Here is an 8826-nt window from a genome sequence, read left to right on the forward strand (position 1 = left end):
ATCTCACCAACATTGCCCTTGTGCCACAATATTTCTTTGATTCTAAATGCTACTCAATACGCTTTTATCTACTCTATTGCTTAAATTCAGCCCACGAAGTGTGCATTTAGAAAAAGGCTACATTATTATTGAAAGTAAAAGTAGAGCAGAATTCAAGTTCTTACAGTGATGTAATATATATATATATATATATATTTGAGGTAGGAGAAAGTCAATAGCAAGTACCTGTGTTAGGAAAAGACCAGGTCAATTTATAAGGCAACAGGCTGGGCGTTGGTGGTGCATGCCTTTAATCCCAGCACTCGGGAGGCAGAGCCAGGCGGATCTCTGTGAGTTCGAGGCCAGCCTGGGCTACCAAGTGAGTTCCAGGAAAAGGTGCAAAGCTACACAGAGAAACCCTGTCTCAAAAAACCAAAAAAAAAAAAAAAAAAAAAAAAAAAAAAAAAAAAAAAACCAACAACAACAACCAAAAACCAGCATTTCAAAGAAATGAAAAATTCATTAATACTAATGGTCACTGAAAGGTTTTTAAACTCCTCAAACTGATCACTAGAAATAGCAATGAATGTTCAGTGACTACTCAAGAGTCTATGTAAATGGAGAAACACAAAGATAGAAGAAAATAAGGGGATGGTGAGATGGTGGGTTAAGGGTACTTGTGGTGGAAGCAGGAAGAACTGAGGTCAAGTTCTCAACACTGACAGAAGAAACCGGACAGGGACTCATGACTGTAACCCCTCTGCTGTAGGGTCAGAGACAGAAAGATCACTAGCCATAACCTTAGCTCCCGGTTCAGTGAGCAACTCTGTTTCAAAGGAATAAGGTGGAGAGTCCTCCTGTGACCTCTGCATGTACACAGGAGCATGCATCCACATACATATGTGCACTAAAGGTGTGTGCTGCTGGGCAGTGGTGGCTCATGCCTTGAATCCCAGCACTCAGGAAGCCGAAGCAGGTGGATCTCTGTGAGTTCAAGGCCAGCCTGGACTACAGAGTGAGTTCCAGGAAAGGTGCAAAGCTACACAGAGAAACCCTATCTCGAAAAACCCAATGAAGAAAGGAAGGAAGGAAGGAAGGAAGGAAGGAAGGAAGGAAGGAAGGAAGGAAGGAAGGAAGAAAGGTGTGTGCCACCACACCCGGCCATGGATGTTTTAAAATAAGAGTCCCCTGTAGCTGGAGTTTTCTCCAGTTCTGCCCTGGCCCACAGCTGCTCAGACCCAAATAAACACACAGAGGCTTATATTAATTAAAACTGTGTAGCCTAATGGCTCAGGCTTCTTGCTAGCAAGATCTTACATCTTAAATTAACCCATAATTCTTATTTATATTTAGCCACATGGCTTGATACCTTTTCTCAGTTCTGCCTTCATATCTTGCTTCCTCTGTGTCTGGCAACTCCTGACTCAGTCCTCCTCTTCCCAGAATTCTCCTCTCTGCTCATCCCACCTGGGCCAGCTTATCCCATACTGGCCAATCAGCATTTTATTTATCAACCAAATCAGAGCAGCACATTCACAGCATACAGAACAATATCCACAGCAGTCCCTTGACCCTGTTTGCTGAGGAAATGCCCATGACATCTTCGGGGGGTCATACAGGCTTTTGTTACAGTTTCTCATAGAAACACATCAGTATCCAACCCATTCACTGTGCCCTGTTTCTTTCCTCATTTGCATGTCTACATGGGTCCTCCCTGACCTGAAGATGCATCTCCAGTCATATCTGATCTACATGGAGGGAACTGGTGCCTATAGAATATCATCATCTCTGAGTTTACAATAACTTGAAACCAAGTGTGTGGGCTAATGGAATGAAACAGACCAGAGAAACTCCAGGGCAGGCATGCCTTACAGCTGCATGCCACATTAAATTGCATTCCTCCAGGATCCACATTCAGGTTCTGTGAAGGGCTGGTCATAAAGCTTTTCCCCGCTACCACAATTCTCTGCTCAAACCTGACAGAAGATTTTAGAAACAACTCAGTTGAGGAAGCTGAAAAGGTGTTCTCATCCTTGTCACATTTAATTTACATTAATTTGAATCTCTTATAAAGAAAATATAATTCAGACAAAAAGCTATGAGGAGTTTGCTTAGTGAGTGGCAAGCATAGTTACTATTATGTGTAGAAATTAATAACTACTTTAGACATACCTTATGAAAGAAATAAATGAAAATATTAATATTGGCTGCATTTCTTTTGTAGTTATATTCTCACTGCATGCACATAAATTACTCTGTGTATATTTTCTTTTCACTTTCTATTTGTGTGTGTGTGCACATCCAAGTGTGTGTGCATGTGTGTGTGTGATGAGTGCAGATGCCTGCAGAGTTCAGAAGAGGATGTTGGATCCCCTAGAGCTGGGGTTAGAAAAAGTTGTGTGTATCCAGACATGGGTGCTCATAGCCATCTCTCGAGCCTTTGTTTATATTTCCTTCTTGGGATCATCTGGGCTGATTCAGAAGATGTTGCGGTGGGGAAACTGAAGGACTTAGCCAAGGACATAAGGTTTTTACAAAGAAAACTGAGATTCACAGTAGGGTCTTGCAGCGCTCGGTATAAAATTTGGCCTATTGACTGTTATGCTAATACAGTAGGTCGTTCGAACAAATATTGTTAATACTTTCTAAATGACCCACAGTACTATATGTTCTTAAAAGTGACCCAACTGTTTTCATTTAGAAATGAATGCAATCAGGAATTTTCACCACTTCAGACTCTTCTATTCAATTATGTAGAGTTTGAATAACTCTAACATGAAAGTCGCATGTGCTAGCCAAAGAACTCAGAAAGAAAAACAAACGAATTCTGTAAAAGCAGTCCAAAGTTTAGTGTTATCTTGTTTTTCTTTAAATTGTGCCCTACTGGCTGTAGCAGCCGAAAGATTCAGTTGCCCGAATATATACTCAGTGCAGCTCAAAAGTTCTAACACAGACAGTAAAGTTTACCAGGTCATCTCACTGGAGTTCAAGGCAGAAATTTCTTTGGTTGTTGCTGCTGCCGTTGTTTATTTGTTGTTGTTGCTTCAGTTGAAGGTCCCTTACTGGACCTACTTCCATGAGTGTCCAAGAAGAAGGGAATGGGGAGAGCAAGTAGCTGGTACAGGGAGGGTCATTTCCACATTTCATTTCCACACAGAACTAAACAGACAAGCACAGAGTCACGGTTGTGGTTAGAAGCTGGCTGCATGGGATGGGGAGGGATGAGGAGTAGGGGCATCATTAAAAAATATAGGATCCCCTCAAACTGGGTGCCTGGGAAGCGACTTGGTGTTGTAGAATTCTTCTCCTGTCTAAAACACCTGATTGGTCTAATAAAGAACTGAACACAGCCAATGGCTAGGCAGGAGAAAGGCTAGGTGGGGCTGGCAGGCAGAGAGAATAAATAGGAGGAGAAATCTGGGCAGAGAGATCGAGGAGTAAGAGAAGAAGTAAGAGAGCAGGATATCCGGGCCAGCCACTCAGCTACACAACCAACAATGGAGTAAGAAAGAAAGAAAGAAAGGTATAGAATAGAGAAAGATAAAAGCCCAGAGGCAAAAGGTAGATGGGGTAACTTAAGAAAAGCTGGCTAGAAACAAGCCAAGCTAAGGCCTGGCATTCATAAGAAAAAAATAAGACTCCATGTGATTATTTGGGAGCTAGGTGGTGGCCCTCAAAAGAGTCAAAGAGCATTAAAAAAAGAAAGAAAGAAAGAAAGAAAGAAAGAAAGAAAGAAAGAAAGAAAGAAAGAGAAAAAGAGAGAGAGATAAGGAAGAAAGAAAGAAGGAAGGAAGGAAGGAAGGAGAGAGAGAGAGAGAGAGAGAGAGAGAGAGAGAGAGAGAGAGAAAGAAAGAAAGAAAGAAAGAAAGAAAGAAAGAAAGAAAGAAAGAAAGAAAGAAAGAAAGAAAGAAAGAAAAACAACTTGGTCTGCTTCAACCCAAGAGGAATCAGATTTGGGAAGGCCAGATCCACTAGGGATGAAGGCAGGAGGATGGCCCAGGGGGTTGGGGGGGGGCATTTGGCAACAGGGGTGAAGGATTACCCTCCCCATGCTGGGATCTCCCCAGTCCCTCTGGTCTGGCAGGAAAGGGGCAGCCAGCAACGCCAGAGAGCATGTCTGGGGCTGCTAGATGTTCCAGGCAGGGGCTGGAGGCAGCTCATAAAGACTTGCCCTCCAGGAAATGGAGGGCACCTAGTTTTTCTGCCAGGGTGCTGTAGTCCTTGACCTCCTCATAGCAGTTTGCTTGTGATTCATGCCTGATTCCTGGCAGCTTCTTCTTGGAGCTGGCATAGTTCATTTTGTTCTTAAGGGATGCACACTCAGGGGTCCTGATGATGAGCACCAGGTCCTCCTTCTTGCTCTCCTTGGTCTGGTTGGTTGCATCACAGAGCGCATAGTGGCTGGCAGTCCTTGTCCGGCAGCATCTTAACAAACATGGTGTAAGGGTGGTCCACAGCCTGCCTCACATCTCCTACCAGGATGTCCTTGACCTCCTCCAAGATGATGTTCTTCTTGTCCTCACTCAGGCAGAAGAGCACTACCTTCTTGTATTTTTTCACTTTTCCTGGCATTGAGGACTTGTGCAATTTCATGCCCTTGAACTCCTTGATGACACCAGCAGAGACAGCCACAGCAGAGGCCATGTTTCCAGAAGCAAAAGGGAGACAAGGAGAGCTATGAGAGAACTGAGTCTCAGCAGCTGCTGCAGGCATCTGATTGAACCTAAAATGGAAATTTCTGTGTGAATACATAACAATACAGGGTACGTGGCTACACGCTGGGCAAGGGAAAGATGTGTGGTACAGAAATTGGACCAATACTTAGATGATCGTGAATTGAACGTCTTCTCTGAATATCTTAATGTCAGGGTCAGTGTAAAAATAGAAGAGTCATCATCACTCAGACCAGGGAGGGTTTCAAAAAGAACGAAAGCTAAAAGGACCCCTCACAGTGGAGAGATGTCTGCCTGGAGCCTGGGAATGGTTAAAATGAAGGAGAAAAAGGATTGGTAGAAGGATAAGACAGGCGTGTGCAGAGCAGAGAGGTGTGGGCAAAATGAAGGACTTATGAAGGAAGGGGAGAAAAGCCCATTACAGGCTTCTGGATCAGATAAGGGTCCCCATCCTAACCTCCCCCACACCCCACAGCCTGGCCTAGATAGAAGAGACCCAGCAGAAAGCTGCAAGATTATACAGGATTATAAGTTGTCCACATGGTCACATGTCAAATGAAAAGGACAGAGTTCTAATCTGTGTTAAGAACCATCTCTCATTTATTCCAGATTTTTCACACCATAATTCTAAAGGTAAAGTAGGAGCAGACGTAAGTGGGTAGAGATCTTCAGAAAATAGTGGGTGGAGGAAGGAAAGGTCTGCTACAATCTCCAGAGAATAAACAGGAAAGGTGGAAACCGGTGTCAGAAGAGGCTGGCGATGCTGAAATATCCCCAGCTTTAACAACATAAAACGGGGGACTTCACAAAGGAGAGAAAGTCTTGAGTCCATCCCAGAGGGACTGGCACCATTTGGGGAACTCTCTACTCTCAGTGACAGGAACCCACTACAGCAGATGGCAGAAGCCACAGCTTAAGACAGAGGCTCAGAAAAGGCTAGACTTGCACTTGCAGTAACAGACGCTGTAAAGAGCAGAAAAAGTGTCGGAGTGCCGGCACCGACAAGAGGAGTTGCTGCCCTTGCTCCACTTGAGGGAACGGCTGCCATTTAAAAAAAGATCCCTGCTGAGTCAGAGGCTTGACGGCCACAGGCCCTCTGTGAACTACATGTTAGGGAAGCCTCGGTGCATGCATCATGGGACTATATATACTCTGAAACCTGGGCAGATTATTTCCTGCAGTCGAAAGGGAAGACACTCATAAATAGTACCATATTGCATTCAGCAAGATGGAACCCTGACTGGAGCCAGAGTCTCCAGGAAAACAGACTCGGGATTCAAGTGGCATACAGAACCTCAAGGCAGGATCGCACAGGAACAGGTTCAACATTCAAAACCTGACCCGTGAAGATGGGACCAGCATCTGTGGCCCAGTTTTGCAAAGAGCTGCTTGAGGGAGAGGCAGGTATAGACAACCAGCCTTTGAAGGACTTTGCCGAGGTGTGAGCAACATCTGAAACCCAGCCTCACACAGGAGCTCTCTGGGTGTGACAGGCATCTGCAAGACCAGGAAATAACCTTGAGGCTCAGGATAGACCAGAAAGCAGGACAAAATGCACAAACTGTAGCCCCTCTAGTCTTGTTTAATTTTGTTTAATACTCACTGTTAATTAAAAAACAACAAACAAACAAACAAACAAACCCCACTTTGTCCTGCTCTGTTCTTGTCCTCTCTCTGCCCCTCTCCTCTTTCTCTTTCCATCTTCCTATGTACAGGCTTTCCCAGGGCTCTTGTGTCTAGGTGCTCTGAGAGCTGTGGCTGATTGAAGTTACCTGATTGCATTTCTTTTCCTTAGTCTTTTCTTTAGACTTTGAGCCCAAACTGACTCATCTCCTGCCTCTGTCCCCATCACCCCCTCATATGTTCACTGTAGACTGTTCCCAAATAACCATCAGTTCCCAAATAACTGACCTGGAGACTTAATATTAATTATAAATGCTCAGCCGATAGCTCAGGCTTATTACTAACTAGCTTTTACAACTTCAGTTAACCTGTTTATGTTCATCTACATTTTGCCACTTGGCATTACCTCTCTTTCATCTTGCACCTTCTGTTTCCTCTCTGTGTCTTGATGACAACTCCTCTGACTCTACCTTTCTTCCCAGTGTCCTTGTCTGGTTTTCCTGCCTAATCTTATCTTGTCAAGCTATTGGCCAGTCAGCTTCTAAAGATTAAACCAATCACAGCATGATTTACACAGTGTACCAAAGGAAGGATTATTCCACATCAGTTCACACATCTCTTCCCCTGTTTATTCTCTAGCTCATTAATAATTACTTGCTTTCTATATTCATTTCCTTTCCACTCAGTTGTAGTAACTAATACATCAGTAAACACACACAGTGCTCCTCTATTTCTTAATGTGGTTGATGCTTAAGTGGTGATTATTTTTTCACATGAGTACTAATACCCTTTGATAATGATTGTTTTTGACGACGGTATTCTACTCTCAGAGGAATATTGAGGATAAAGTCTGGTGCCCCCAAACAGCAGCTTTGCAGGGGAAAATGACATCTTAACCCTACTACAGCCTAGTCCCTGTTGAACACTGCATACACTGCCACAAAAAAAAAAAAGGATGATTTTTGTTTGTTTGATTGGTTGGTTTTCTTTTTCTTTTTGTTTTAAATTCAACCAGTGTCTCAACTTCAACCTACCTAAGGGGCTTGGCAGGAATCATGACCTTCACCCATACTCTTCCTCCCTTTGTAACTCACTAGACCACAGACCCCTTCCTGCAGGGACCCTATAGCCAGCCCATTGGCACAGAGACATGAGTAACCTTCTTGTGCTCCCTGGCACCACCCCTTCTGACTGCAGTCACCCCACACCTGCTTATGTCAGACTCACACTCCAGGCCCAGTAGGGTGCACATAACCTCTGACCCAGCCTAGTGGGTCTGCCTGATCCTGCCCTGCCTGCACACTTTCTAATTCCCAGACCTACACTAGGTGCCACAAACAGAGCCCAAGCCCCAACTGGTGAGCACTGTCTGTGCCCTTCCCAACTTCCTGGCACCAGCCCAGCCTTCTCTGTTCATACCAGTCACACAATCAACGTAAGAGTCTGCTTGCCCATGTCTCATCATAATGATAGTGTGAAAGGTCAAGCAGTATACTTCCCCCAAGCCACCATTCCTATAGAAATGTTCTCTAAAGAGAATCATCTAAATGAACCATGGAGTACAACATTTAAAAGGGTAACCTTAAACATCATCAAAGAAGTCAAGGACTTTTTTTTTCTTTTGGTTTTTTTGAGACAGGGTTTCTCTGTCACTTTGGGGCCTGTCCTGGAACTCACTCTGTAGACCAGACTGGCTTCAAATTCACAGAGATCCGCCTGGCTCTGCTTCCCAAGTGCTGGGATTAAAGATATGTGCCACCACTGCCTGCCAGGCTAGAAGTCAAGGACTTTTAAGAGGACACAAACAGACATCTCAGTGAATTTAAAGAGAGAATAAACTCAAAGACAATAAACACATAACTGATGCCCAAGGAAACACAAACACAAGGCTGAATGATAGGACAAAACAACATAGACCTCGAAGAGCAAATCCAATGAAGAGATAGACACACTGAAAAGAACTCAAACTGAAAGGAAGATGGAGTTGAAGAATTCAGTAACCCAACTAGAAAACTGAAATAAAAGCCTTCCAAGGAGAAAGGATGAAATAGAAGAGAGAGCAGGAGACTCCAGGACAAAGCAGAGGAAATAGGCCAAACAAGCAAAGAATATGAAAATTTTAAAAGGACACAGGAAAGGAACATGCAGGAAATGAGTGATACCATGAAAAGGCCAAATCTCCAAAACAGAAGGATGGATGAGGGAAATGAACCCCAAGGCAATGGCATAGACCAGATCTTCAACAAGATCACAGAACTTAACTTCCCCCAAACTAATGAAAGACACAGCCATACAGATAGATATAAGGAACACATAGAACACCAAATAGACAAGACCAGAAAAAATTCTCCCCATGACAGATAGTTAAAACACTAAATATACAGAACAAATAAAGAGCATTGAAATCCACAAGAGGGGGAAAAATCCTATATAAAATATAACCCATCAGAATAACAAGGATAAAATTTAAGAAAGAATGGAATTGTGAGATCTATGGAACACAGATGAAAAGACAAAATATATGAACCATGGAAATAGCAAAGAAGCAAAA

At 43.5% G+C, this 8826-nt stretch overlaps 1 pseudogene; it reads right to left on the minus strand.

The window, feature by feature from the left end:
• Positions 1-4136: 4136 nt before the first annotated feature.
• Positions 4137-4623, minus strand: LOC102906215 (cofilin-1 pseudogene; annotated as a pseudogene).
• Between the last annotated feature and the right edge of the window lie 4203 nt (positions 4624-8826).

This window comes from Peromyscus maniculatus, chromosome 16 (genome assembly GCF_049852395.1).
Source record: "Peromyscus maniculatus bairdii isolate BWxNUB_F1_BW_parent chromosome 16, HU_Pman_BW_mat_3.1, whole genome shotgun sequence".
In the NCBI taxonomy this organism is placed as follows: domain Eukaryota; kingdom Metazoa; phylum Chordata; class Mammalia; order Rodentia; family Cricetidae; genus Peromyscus; species Peromyscus maniculatus.